General features: G+C 42.2%; 1 long non-coding RNA gene across 1 annotated transcript; it reads right to left on the reverse strand.

The window, feature by feature from the left end:
• Positions 1–444: 444 nt before the first annotated feature.
• LOC144072875 (uncharacterized) lies at positions 445–12,679 on the reverse strand. The gene is made up of 4 exons (XR_013299962.1): positions 12,629–12,679; positions 11,873–11,965; positions 11,204–11,329; positions 445–658 (listed from the first exon to the last, which is right to left on the reverse strand). It is a non-coding gene; the product is annotated as an uncharacterized LOC144072875 (long non-coding RNA).
• Between the last annotated feature and the right edge of the window lie 1,017 nt (positions 12,680–13,696).

The raw sequence follows: 13,696 nt of genomic DNA on the forward strand, positions 1-13,696 counted from the left end.
TGCTGCGTCAAATTTTAACAATTAAATGTCTCTGTTTAGAGCATTCTTAATATTTAGAAGAATTTAATGTATCACACATACATTTAACATCTATATATTACATATATACACATTTGCAAAGGACAATCTTAGTTGAAAATCATTGATACAAACTCTAGCCCCAGTTTGAAACCCCCATTTAAAAATTTGTTATTTATACATTCCATTCTGACATTAAATTTAATGTCTAGAATCCTGAAATGTACATTAATTCTACACTAAAAATAACGTTTCTATGCCCAAAATGTAACATCCTATTTTTTACCTCAAATTTAACATTCTCAAATGTATTTTTTTACATCAAATTAATCTCTTAAGAGCTCAAATGTACAAGTCCATTTACAAGACTCAAACATGCCATTTTGGCTGTTATGCATTTTACGATAACATTTCTATTGGAAACTTGAGACGTACCCGAGCAAAAAAGATTCTTATTTTGAGATAAAAGGTGGAAGGAGAACACTCACCTGGCATCGCTCCGGAGACGCTGCGCTCCTCGATCCATTAGCGGACCCCCACAATTCCACCCCGTGCCCCCGGAGACCTCATCGCAGTCGTCTTGCTGGCGAAGGAAACGTTTTGAAACGAGACACCTCATTTGTCTGGAATATTGGACTGCCTGACAGGAACAAAAGAGGGAGAGCTTCAAAATCGGACTTTTAACACAACTAACAATGGTGCTTACAAGGGAAAAGTACTCCAAATATATATTATATATGGCTCAAGTTATACTTTATTTGTCCCACACTGGGTACATTACATTTTCAGGTCCCAAGAACACGTTATGATGGAAAAGGGAAAAACAAAAGGGTGGAAAAGGGAAGAAAAAAAAAGCAAGAAAAATAGAAGTACAGTCCGGGATGTCCGAATCGATTATTTTGACGGTTAATAAATCACTGATTATTTTTGTGATGTGTCAAGTAACTAATGTTGATGTAAATTACATTGTTTTACAGTATTTACTGCTTTACAACAGGAATACATTTTCATCGATTTCATTCATTTGATCACCGATAAGTTGTTGATTAGTTCATTCATTATTGCAGAGCTGAAATTTATACTCAAGAAGAGAGTTTATGAAAGTATCTCATCATTCCTGCAACTAAAGTTGAGGTGGGTAGGTTTTAGCGATTGAAATGTCGTCCAAGTGAAAGTAAAGAAAATGGCTGCCACGTCTCCTACTTGGCGTCCGTGTTTGACATCATCCAGCCAACGTCCTCTATTAATCATACTTGCAAATAAATCATTTCAACTATTTGCTCACGTAGTCCTTCAGCCTTTTTAAGATTCTCCACAAAGTTTTGGTCACTTTTCTCTAATTAGCGACAGCTTAGCAGGGAAGTCCGGGGTACAAATGGGAAATAAATGTAATTTCCTGTCAACTTATGAACGCAGCGTGACTTCAGTTTAGCACATTCCAGCCACTTAACTGCGGCAGAAACACACGAAGACGCTCTGCGGGACACAAGGAGAAGCCAAGGGTTGTTTGACATAGGCACTAAAGATATTAGCTTTGACCTGAGAGACATAAAATGAAGCTACGCTAAGACAGAAGAAGAAATTGAACTCATTGCCTGCCATGATGGCAATAGACTTGAAGTGGTGATGATAATCGTTTCATTCTTTCTTGACTTATCTTAAACACAAAGATAAAAACAGACGGATGTAATAATGTTCCCCCCAAAAAGTATTTTTGTTAAGTTTTGTGTACTTAATCATACATTAGAAGAAAATTAGTCAAATGTCCTGAAATGTGATCTAAAAAGTCATGTCAGTCAACATAATAATCATTTTTGTTCACTATTATTATGTTGACTACTTCTTTATTGATTACCGTATTTTCTCGCATATTAGCCGCCTCCGCGTATTAGCCGCACCCTTAAAATCGTTGAATTTGACAATTTCTCTCGTATAAGACGCCCCCTGATTCACAATTTTCACCTCCATATTCATGGTTTTAATAGGAGTACAATTTTTTTACAATTGTATCTGTTTATCTTTCTCTATTTTGAAATAAATGACCGTATCGGCCGCATTGTCTTGCGTTATTGCGTTTCGTGAATGTCAAGTCTAATTTGTGCGCATATAAGCCGTACCCTCGATTCAGTCAGTCAGTATTCTTGAGCGGCAAATGCAGCTTATATGGGAGAAAATATGGTATATATTTGTGCACTTCATGGTGAAGCTTTAATCTCATTACAATTGTATAATGATGACAACACATTAAATTTAGTTAGCTGACCTAAAAATACACCCTGAAAAAAATCATTTTGGTAGGCAGAAATCTGCTAGCTAATGTCAAAATCCAAAACATCTCAGAGAAGCTATAAAAACTAGCATCCTTTTCACGCAAATCTAATTCCCGACTATTCTCAAACTGCCCGTATAAAAACACTAACCCCCCCAAAAATCTTAACTATAGCTAGAAACATGGCGGCGCGTACAAACGACACGATCAAATCACCGCACAAGGAGAAAATTCCCTTTACAAGCTCCCCGGTGTGTGTAAGCAGCGACGGTGGCGGAACATTCTGCTGCTCTTGTTCTTTAAAGAAATAAATCATCCTCCCATTTGGAGTCCCCTTTCTCACCTCCAGCCCAAGAAATAATGTGCAAAAGAACAAATCAATGGCAGAGAAATTATCCTTAGCGGATGAAGGAACCGCGGCGATACGAGAAAAAGCAGGAGTCATCCCGCTCGCCGTCGATAAAACTCGAACGTGTGACTCGAATTTGATCCGCGAGGAAGACGGACGGGAATTGCGCGCCGTTCATTTGTTCTCCTCTGGAAAAATAAGCCTCCTTGCCAGGCTGGGCTTCTTCTCCGACGCGGAAAAAAAATGAACAAATAACGTCCGTGATATGTCCCTAAAAGTAATTAAAGTTTCAAACGGAACACAAAGTGAAGAGAATAAATGGGCCGGAGTTTGAAAGAAATGGCGAGTCGGGCGATGAACTTGTGGACTTGACTTATTAGTGTGCGGTTTTATGGCAACTTCAATTAAGCCGCCATGTTCGACTCCCAAAAACGACTCAATTTGTCATGGTTTGTCTTGAGGTTCGAATTCGGAGGCCACAAGAAAGAATCTTGTGGAAGAGTTTAACCATAAATGACCCCTTGAAATGAGCAAGACTTAAAATGGCCACTTGGAAGAAGAATTCTGCTTTTTCGTTATATTTTTAAATTAAATATACTGTACTTAGGTGGCTCGGTGGACGAGTGGTTGGCCCGTGGGCTTCAAAGTTCTGGGGTCGTGGGCTCGATCCCAGGTCAGTCCTCAGTGTGGATTTTGTTATTTTCTCCCCGGGTTTGTGTGGGTTTACCCTCAAGTGTGTGGCAGGGGGTTCTGGAGTCAGGCGGGGCGGACAACCCAACAATCATTAAATATCGTTAAGTACCGTATTTTCTCACATATAGGCGGTATTTGTCGCTAAAAAAAATTACTGAATCGAGGGTACATCTTATATGCGCACAAATGAGACTTGACATGCACGAAATGGCGTAACGCGGCCGATACAGTCATTTATTTCAAAATAGAGTAAAGATAAACAGAGACTACATTTAACTTAATTTTATTTTGATGTGTATGAATGAAATTCGCAACAACAACAAAATATATCTTGCATAAAACGTGAAAAAGAAACTCGCATGTGCCTACCATTGCTCGCTCAGGGCGCCACCATCTTACCTAGGGATGACAAACTAGAGCGCTATGGACACACTTCCTGGTTGTACTGCTCACGTGACTTCCTTTTTTAATTTAATTTCCTTATGATATTGACCCAAATAATGGGCAATCCTTTCGATTCATACTGTAGTATCTCAGAAATACCACATGCGATGATTTTTCTTAAAATTTCCCTTCAAAGTAACACATTTGTACTCCTATTAAAACCATGAATATGGAGGTGAAAATTGGGAATCAGGGGGTGTCTTATACAAGAGAAATTGTAAAATTCAACGATTTTAAGGCAATTCTAACAGTGTGGCTAACACGTGGAGGCGGCTAATATGCGAGAAAATACAGTACCACTTTTAACGACTAATGTATTCCTCCAATACGTTAAGTATATTTGTTAAATGTAAATTCAGCGATCAGCGGTTTCAACAGGCTTCAGGGGCTGAATTTCCAAACATCCCAGTATTGGGCCAACAGCAGGGACCCTTTCTAAACATGCACAGAATTTTATTAGAAAATGCACTGTATTTATAAGCCATTTGGACATGTTATTTATATTTTCAACCCCCCTATGGAGGACAGAGAATGCAGAGTTGCAACATAACAGAAAACATTGGAACGTCAGAGGAATAACAAAACATTCCGGTCGGTCCCTTCCTGCTTGAGACTTTTATTGTGTGTACTATCTGACGACTTGCTTATCTTTTTTGCACGATAATCAGAGTGCGGAGGCGCACTGTTGATAAAACGCCATTTTCACGCTGCTTTTGCCAACAAATCGTGTCAACGCAGTAAGTGCTATCAGTGATAGCATTTTAGTCGGTGTTTATCCACCCAAAAGCCACACGAGTGGGACCCGTGGGAGTCACATGGGAAGGTCAAAATATAGCGTTGGTAGTATTTACACGTAGATTTAAATACTCCTCGTGTATTTGGAGTTTGAAGCCCGCTCATTAAAATTGTGCTTTTTATTTTCGATTCTTTGAGTGAACTCGCTGGGCACTGAAAATGCAGCGGATGCGCGAAATGGGAAAAATACATCAAGAATTCGTAGTCCGCAACGTATTCCGTCTCGCCGTGGTGTTTTTATTTTCCCGCACGGGTTATTAATGAAAATTAATAACGTCCCGCCAAGAGAATAGCGGACGATGACGATGATGACCCAGTCCAAATGCTGGAGCGCAGGCTTCATCGCTGCTCGGTGGCTTTATTGGCCGTTGAAATGCTTTCACGGCGGGCTTCATCTCGGGGGTGCGATCCCGCCGACAGATCGGATAATTAGATATTGATAGAATGACGGTAATTAATGACGACTAGGATGGCGACATTATCCGCGTGGGTCCGGGCGGGCTGGAAAGGGCCTGAGCGGACCTGCGGGTCGGCGTAGCGCCGTGCCTCGCCATCGCCGGTCGTTTGTCAAGCTCGCTGACCCGATTCCGTTGCAGTGCTCTGAAAACTGGCGGGGCGACAATGAGCTCGATTGTTTTGGTCTTCTCCGTTGCTGTTTTTGTAACGTGTCAATGACAAAGTGTCCAGAATTTTGGGATGTGAAGGTCATTTCAAAGAATCTACCAACAGATTTTTAAAACAGACAGTTTCTGAGTAAAAGTAATTGTCTGAAGACCAAATACAGTATTTTTTCGCATATAAGCCCCGTCCGCGTACAAGCCGTACCCTTAAAATTGCCTTATTGCAATATTAGTGGTATTAATAGGGAGTACAAATGTGTTATTTTGAAGGGGAAATCGTAAGAAAAATCATCGCATCTGGTATTTCTGAGATATTGTATAGGTCGATTGCTGGATTGCACATTCTGAAATGGTGTTGCCTGCACGTAGACAAAGTGTGTCCGTAGTGGTCTGGTTTGTCATCCCTAGTTAAAATGGCGGCGGCCTGAGCGAGCGAGTTTTACGCAAGTTACATTTAATTTTTTCTTGAATTTCATTAATTGACGTCAAGATAAATTTTGTTTAGCGTTTTATCTGTTTATCTTTTCTCTATTTTGAAATAAATGACCGTACCGACCGCATTGTCTTGCGTAATCGCGTTTTGTGCATGTCAAGTCTAATTTGTGCGCATATAAGCCGTACCCTCGAATCAGTCATTTTTTTAGCGACATATACGGCGAGAAAATACAGTAAATCAATAAAAAGGGGAAAACAGTGGACGTGATAAAAAGCTCACATTAGTACGGTAACCCTGTTACGTTTTACGCAGCTGTATGTATAATGACAATAAAGGCCTTTGACTTTGACTCAAAAAATAAATCATGTCACTAAAAATGTTACCATTGAATCATGAATATGAGCCAATCAAGCCTTCAATGGTTTATTATTTATTATTGATGAAAACATTGCAGAAAATGTGAAAAGTGAAGGCGTCATTATTGAACTATTTTGAGGTCAAAATTCTTCTCCAATCCTGGGATGGTCTACAAATTCTGAACTTTTGTCTCCTGTTCTCGTGATGTACAACCTGTGCAGCAGCAAAACCATTTTCTACGGTTGGAACAAGGATTAGGATCTCGCTACTTGGCAGGTTTTTTTTTACCCATGAACTGGGGTTCGCAATACTCCAAATCAAAACAAGCGGCCCTGTGATGGATCCTTGATAATTCCATTTTGAGGTTCCTCCACATGCCTTCGAGTTTGTACATCCTCGCAGCAAATACATCTTCTGTGGATTTAAATCTCCTGGAACTCCCGCCGACTGACTGGGCCGCAGCTGGCGTGGCTTTCCAAGACGAGGCGGGCCGTCCCCGTTGTCCTCCTCAACCTTCTCATCATCTTCTGCTAATTAATAACAGTTCGCTCCAGCGTTTCTCATTTGTTTTCTTTTCCCCTTCCTGAGCGTCCAGATGTGCGCGTGTGCGCTCCCCCGTCCATTTGCCGCTCCGTTTGTTTTTCCAGCTCCGGCTCGACGTGCCGAACGAGAATCGGCGGCTGCTCGTCCTTCTCGTTAGTCGGCTAATTATTAACGGGGGGAGGCGAGGAAGACGGAACACGGGAAGGGATTATTCGCTGATATGCTCCTCGTTAATAATGTTTTCACCTCGCGGGAATGAAGTCTGAAGCAGGCATTGCCCGAGGAAGTCCACGTCAGTGCCCGACAACAAGACGCAAGATGTCGTCAGTAGGGGCTCGTAGTACAAAGGGGGTGGAGTGATAACTCGCCAGTGGTCTGTAAGGGTCTGCTTAGTTGTAAAGGGGACGACAACTGACTCCTCACTTGACAGGAAAAGACTGGAGAGGGGGATCAACACAGGCCAAAAGATCATCAACTGCCCCCTACCATCCCTGTCCAGCGTCCCCAAATCCTGGTGCCTTAGAAGGACAGAGCATGATAAAAGACAAGTCACATCCCAGTTTCCACCACTTCAACCGGCTGCCCTCTGGAAGACGCTACAGAACCATAACAGCCAAGACAAACAGACTCAATGACAGTTTCTTCCCAAGAGCTGTCACCATACTCAACTCGAGTTCTGTAGGGGCCCACGAAAGAAAGCACACTCAGCCCCTCAATCTCAAGGGGCCGGTTGACACTCGGGTCCTGTTCACATTTGTTCTGCCACTGTTCCAATGGCTTTTGGAGTTTCAGTCACAAACAGATTCCTTAAGCACCCCCTTCCCGTTTGCTATCCCGACTGCCTTCATGCAGTAGAAACATGCCAGACTTCCCTTTATGTTACGTTTACATTACGAACACCCAAACATAGTGCGGCCTTGTTGTTTTTTCTCACACTCCATCAGGGCAGCCCTGACAGCCGTCGAGGGGGAGGGGCCTCGGCTTCGTCCCTTGGTCTCAAAGGCACACTACGGGGGTTTACAACGAATGCCGGGAGCTCCCTCAAATTTCTCACGGTACGTGGAGGTTTTCCCCAGATTGTGAAATGAACCCCCCCCAGTCAACACGTGGGGCGCTTACAGCAAACAGCTCAATAAAAGTTTGATTACATTGGCTCTCTATCAACAGCTAATTCGCTAAGCAGCAAACAAAGAGACTAAACTACGCAATGCAGATTACTTCCAATGGGGTTCCGTCAGGTTTATCATGGCCAATTAGGTTTCTCATCTGCACCGTGACCGGCGTATTTCGAAGATTTCTCACGGTCAATGAGGTTATCTGAAACAAGCCGTAGGGGAGCAGGGGTGCTGAATTCCAGAGACTCAAAGGCACTTGAGGGTCCTGTCCGCAGTTTGCCAGATTTCTTTTACTGATATGTCATTTGGAGAGGAGGTTCCATCTTGTTTTCTTGAGATTTAGTCATGATCTAACTTGTCTCTTTTTGCGTTTTTTTTTAAAGCCTCTGGGCAACTTTGGAGCTCCGTTTTGGCCATGGCAAACAATGTTTAGTCCACAAAGGCCAAATATGTGAGTGACCTAGGGCAAACTGGCCCTCAATCATACATTTTTGTTCGGGATTTTTTTCATTCCAGTATCCCCCGCATTTTCTGAAATCGGACAGACCCTTGAACACGTGAACCGAGTTCAGCAAGCGAAGGAAATGAGCTTAGATGAGTCCTGTCTTTGATCAACAGTAAAGAAGCCAGAAGCGATGAATCACCGTCACCTATCTGACAACCCGTGAACACCATGAAAAAGATCACTTCTACATGCCGGCCTTGGCCGCAGTTTCGCGAGAGAAAACGACACTTTGTTGATTTATAAAGGTACGAAAAAATGCTCACGTGCGCACATATTTTCAACTTTGAATTGAATTTGATACTCCCCAATTTTTGGACTTACCGTTTGATTTTGATCCTCTTGCTTCCTGATGTACAAACATTAAAACTGACAAAGAGCAGAACTTACTGGTCATGCGTTGATATTGGACAACCCTTCATTAGGAATTTCACGACTGTATCATCAATTAGAACAATGGTGACCAAACTGCGGAGCACGGGCCCGCGGTGGGCTGCACCTCAATTTTTTCTTGGCCCACAGGAAATTATAAAAATACATTCTGTGGCACTTCTCATTTTTAACACTAGATTGAGCTAGTCCTTTCGACCGTGCCTCATCATTAGCTCTAAATTGTGTGGAATTTGAGGACTTTGTTGGACATAAATTCCTATTACAAAAAATAATCCAGCGTGATAAATTGAGGTAGCCAAATGAGTTAATACCTCAAAATAATAATTTTTCTTCCCCTTAAATTAAGTTTGGGGACAGCACATATTAATGAACATATTTATATTGATGTAAATGAACAAGTAAATATGTACGATTGTAGCCAAACGCTAATTTCCGGCTATAGTTCCTTGTGTAGATTGAAGATAAACGATGACACATACTAGACACACATACACACTCGTAGCGCAGTTTTCGAGAGCGTTGTGGTTGCAATTTTGTTCGTCTAATAGCCAGGCTTTACGATGATTGGCCAAGAGGTTCAGAGATGGGAGTTCACATATGTTAATTGTTATTGAGTTACAGGTATGAAGAGAGAAGGTGCTTTGGCTAATTTAGCAGTCTTTTTGAAGGGAACTACACATTCACCTCTGGAGCCAGCCCTTGTTGACGTATTGGAATTTTTGGTACAAAATATTGCAGTGGAGGAGGAGCTTCGTGTGACCCTGCTCAGCAAATAAGTGGAAACATTTCAAGTTGACCCTTTCATTCTTTCATATTCCTAAAAGCGGCCCTCAGGAGAGAAAAAAAGTTTCAAGACCCGAGAATTCGAATGTTATATTTTTACCTTCATATACAACACGTTTGCTCACTTCAAATCACAGCGCACTTATTTTGGAATTTAGTTATACACTATTATAAAGCTACGTGAGAGGCGTTTTTTTTTCTCCATAATAAAAGATGTCTATTAAATCCAAAAGGACCGCACCGAGTGATAAAAAGTCCAGTCTGGAGGGGGATTCATCTTTTACGCTCCAAACCTTCTGGCTGGAGCGAGAGCCGACCGCTTGGCAACGTTTACGAGCGTCGACATAAAACGGAGGCCGCGAGGAAAACAATCGCTAAACAACGACGAGCGAACGAGGCCGCGAAGCTACGCCGTAAAAATAAAAAGGAGCATTTTTTTTAAAAGACTGCTGCTCTTCGGTATCAAAAAGGTTGACACGTCCCATGAGGCCCGATGGTAGAAAAACGCACGAGTCAGTTGTTTGGAGCCGCGGCTCGACCATCAGATAACGGCAACAAGTCAAGACGTTAGCTCCACTGTGAACCCGTGTTAATTAGCCGGGGGGATTGCATTCCAGACCCGCCCTCGGCAGACGGCTAGTGCTGTTTTCGGATAGAACTACCGCGATATTCACGTGTAATGAGTCCTGGAATCAACGCGTAATTTGTCTTTACGGATATTGGGACATGTGATGCTTCATTTCTAAATCGCTTCATTACAGCTCGCACTGAAAACCAACTGAGCAATAATAATTACTAGAAAATACGATTTGGGGAGAAATTGCTATGGTAGCCTTGCTGTGATGGTCAGTAAACACCTAAGACACTTCCTTTTGATTTGGGGGCTTTTCAAGTCACTTCCTGTTGTTTTGGGACCATTTTGGGGAACTTCCTATTGACGTTGGGTCACTTTCTATTGATTTTAGGGCAGTTCTGCGTCATTTCCAGTTACTGTCAGGTCACTTGCTGTTGATTTGGGTTCATTTCAGGGCTTTGATTTGATTTGAGGGCCTTTTGGGGTCACTTGCTGTTCATTTGGGAGCATTTGGGGTTTACTTCCGATTATTTTTGGGCCACTTTCTGTTGGAATTGAATGATTTTTTTCACATTTTTGGAATTGGCAGATAGAGCGGTCTTTAAAATTGACGGAAACATGTCTCATTTAAATTATATAGCACAGTCTTCCTTTATATTGACTCATTTTCATTCAACGCTAAAACAGCCACAGTGCCTAACATTGTTCTAATCTCAATGACTCACTGGGAGTTGACGGGGAGATTTTAATTACGAACAAAGACCACCAACTGAGATTTTTTTGTTGGTAAGAACGTCAATGTTCTCCAATGGGTATTGATTTTGTAGCCCGCTGATCACTCTCAATAGGACCCAGTTTCAAATGGACTGGATTGCCATTAATGGCAGATTTTTTTTTTGTTGCTTAATGCAGTAAAAAGAATTGAGTCCAAGACTCTACTAAGAAAATCTGTCTCATATCAAGCAAGACCAGTTTCGAATGTCCAACACAACCTCGCGCCCTTCTTCATCACGCTCCGAGCAAAAAGGTTGACTGTAGCCGAGCGTGTCCGTTCGTCCAGCGGTCGACCTTGACGTCCCCCTACCGCGACACCCCCCGGGTCAAAAGCGGGTGTTTGAGATTCAACGCTGTGCCGGCGAAACACACGGCGCAGGGCAGTGAATCAAGATGAGGCTCCATTACGGCGCTGCCCTATTACCACCGTTCTATTATAAGAGCGCTATTATCAATCACCACTTGAGTCACCTTGGTAAACGACCCGGCGTGAACAATGACCCGGCGTTAACACGGCCCCGGTGTGAACAATGGTCACCTGAGTGCTTTTGTCCTCGCCTCACGTTGTCCGCTGCGGGCTGGCGTCCACGTGCTTCCGACATTGTTGTTGGACGTCCTTCCTTCTTATCTGAAGGGCGACGGCGTCAAGATCTCAGCGGCGTTCCTGGAAGCCAAACCGTTACTTCATTGATTGGAAATCTCATGACCTCTTCCGAGGAAGACATATTTTCCGGAGCGTTGGCGGAGGTTGTTGTTGTCGTCTCATTTAGTTCGGGTGCTATGGTAAAAATAAATAAACTGCTTTTTTCTTTTTCTTTCTTAGCTTTGTTGGGCCGCCACCATGAATCGACACATCAAGATTTGTTTTATAATGTTTTTGAGCCACTTTATTGCTAAATACAACACGGGAAAAACAAATTGATTTTTTTCTTTGTATTTTGTTCCGCTTGGTTTTAGACAATAAGTGGGGCTGCCAAAGTTGCTTTCATTAAAACATTTTACTGAAGACTGCTTTAACCAAGTGACAAATCACGATTTACCAATGAAGAGTGGTTAACAATGACATGGGAACTAAGAAAAAAAGGCTTTTGTTAGCCCCAGATAGCGTCGCAAATTGTATTTTATTCATTCAAATACAAACACGTCTCAGCAATTTTGACTATTTCTTGTCTCAAGAAAAATTAGTTATTTTGCCCTGCATCCTCACCCTCTTGCCACTGGAACAACGAAATTTCCCGAATACGGGATGAATAAAGTTATCCAATCCAATCCAATCTTCACTCTTCACATGTTTAGGTTCCTGAGAACACATTTAACAAAATAAACATTGGACATTTGCATCATTATCAAAACATGTTCTAGAGGTCGCTTCACACGACGTAATGATGTTAGCTTTAACTGTTAATCCAAATATTGTACATTCCTTATGAGGGTGCTTAATAACAGAATAAGCCTCTTACAGTTGAAACAACATTCACAAAATGATTCAACAATATTTATACAGTATAGAAAGATTCACCCTAAAATGGCGACTATCTAACCTGACGCCATTTTGACTTGGCACATATTTAAAATTGTACTGGCTCTACTATGTGTAGGCCTCAACCTCGTAACTAAGTTAACATTGCCATTGTTGGCTACGTGTAGGCCTGAACCTGCTAACTACGTTAGCATTACTATTAGTTGGCTACGGTCCGAAGTCAAAGCACACTCATTTTGCTATATTTCCCGTAATTGCCTAAATTAAAATAAGTCACAAACACCCAGGACCCAAAAATGAGATGACAAAATGTTAAATTAATGATCTTACCAACTTCCGTTTAGCTCACAGTTAGCTGCGCTAACAAACGTTCTACATGGGTACTTAAAACCGACTAAAATTAATGTAGTGTAATAAATACACATCACTTGCAACTCGTCTATGCTTCTAACGTTGAGGTCATAAATTAAATATAAAACAAACCTGTTATCAGAGGAAATATCAGCAACACGGAAATCATGCTGCTCGTTCTCCATTCAATTGGATTATGAGCTTCCGTTTTGAAGTTAAAAAACCGTCTCGTTTGTGAAGTGCTGCCACCCAGTGGCCAACACTTGAATTGCGGTAGACAGGAAAACCGTTACAATTGTCCAAAAAAGAAATTATTTAAAGCAATAATAACATTATTTTAAACTAGTTTCGGGAATGTCACATATATTTTTTTAAACTGAATTTGTTTTTGGGTTTGGCTTCATCTCAATCTCAGCTTGACTTGTTCCCAGAGTTCTAGTCTGGCCAAGTCTGGGTTGCACTACTGGTTTCAGTGGAATGGCTTTGAGGTGAAGTTTTAAATATACAAAGATAACAGAAGCATCAACGTTCCTTGACGAGCGCGACACAGGGCCGCCGCCTCGGACCGCCGTGCGGCGAGCCAGCCCGGGCTTACATAACGTGTCGTTATTAGTCATGTTCCAACAACTAATTGACAGTAATGGCGACTATCAGCAGCGAGTGGAAAAGCTTTGGAAAAAAAAGGCACACATGGTTTTGCTTTTGCTTCTTCCCGTCTCGCTCTTTTTTTTTCCATTTCAAAATGACACGCGAGCGGACGACGGGCCGACCTCTGGGAGCGGCGTGTCGCGTCCCGCCCGGCCGGCTGTCACTCTCGCCGCCCCAGTCGCAAAACTCCAATCAAGTTGTTTACGTGGTTGGCACACGGGTTCGCATTTTGGGCTTCCCCGCGCCGGCTGTGTGTGGAATGTTTTTTAAGAGGGTTTTCTGATTAATGGTGGGCACCTTTGCCCCTTTGCGGTGGATTTTTCTTCTCTAAAAAAACAGTCACATAATGCGTGGTTTGTCTGAGTCTCGCCAATGGCACGCGAAGAGTCGTGAGTCGATCCCAGGCCTTGATTTTCGGGATTCAAAACATGAAAGAAAAACAAAAAACAGATAATGACACACTGGTGGGTGTTTTAAAACAGACCACGTGCCGGGAACGTTCAAAGACAAAGAATAGGAAAACACTTTTCGACATGAGATCAACTTTGTCAG

This window comes from Stigmatopora argus, chromosome 4 (genome assembly GCF_051989625.1).
Source record: "Stigmatopora argus isolate UIUO_Sarg chromosome 4, RoL_Sarg_1.0, whole genome shotgun sequence".
NCBI lineage: Eukaryota > Metazoa > Chordata > Actinopteri > Syngnathiformes > Syngnathidae > Stigmatopora > Stigmatopora argus.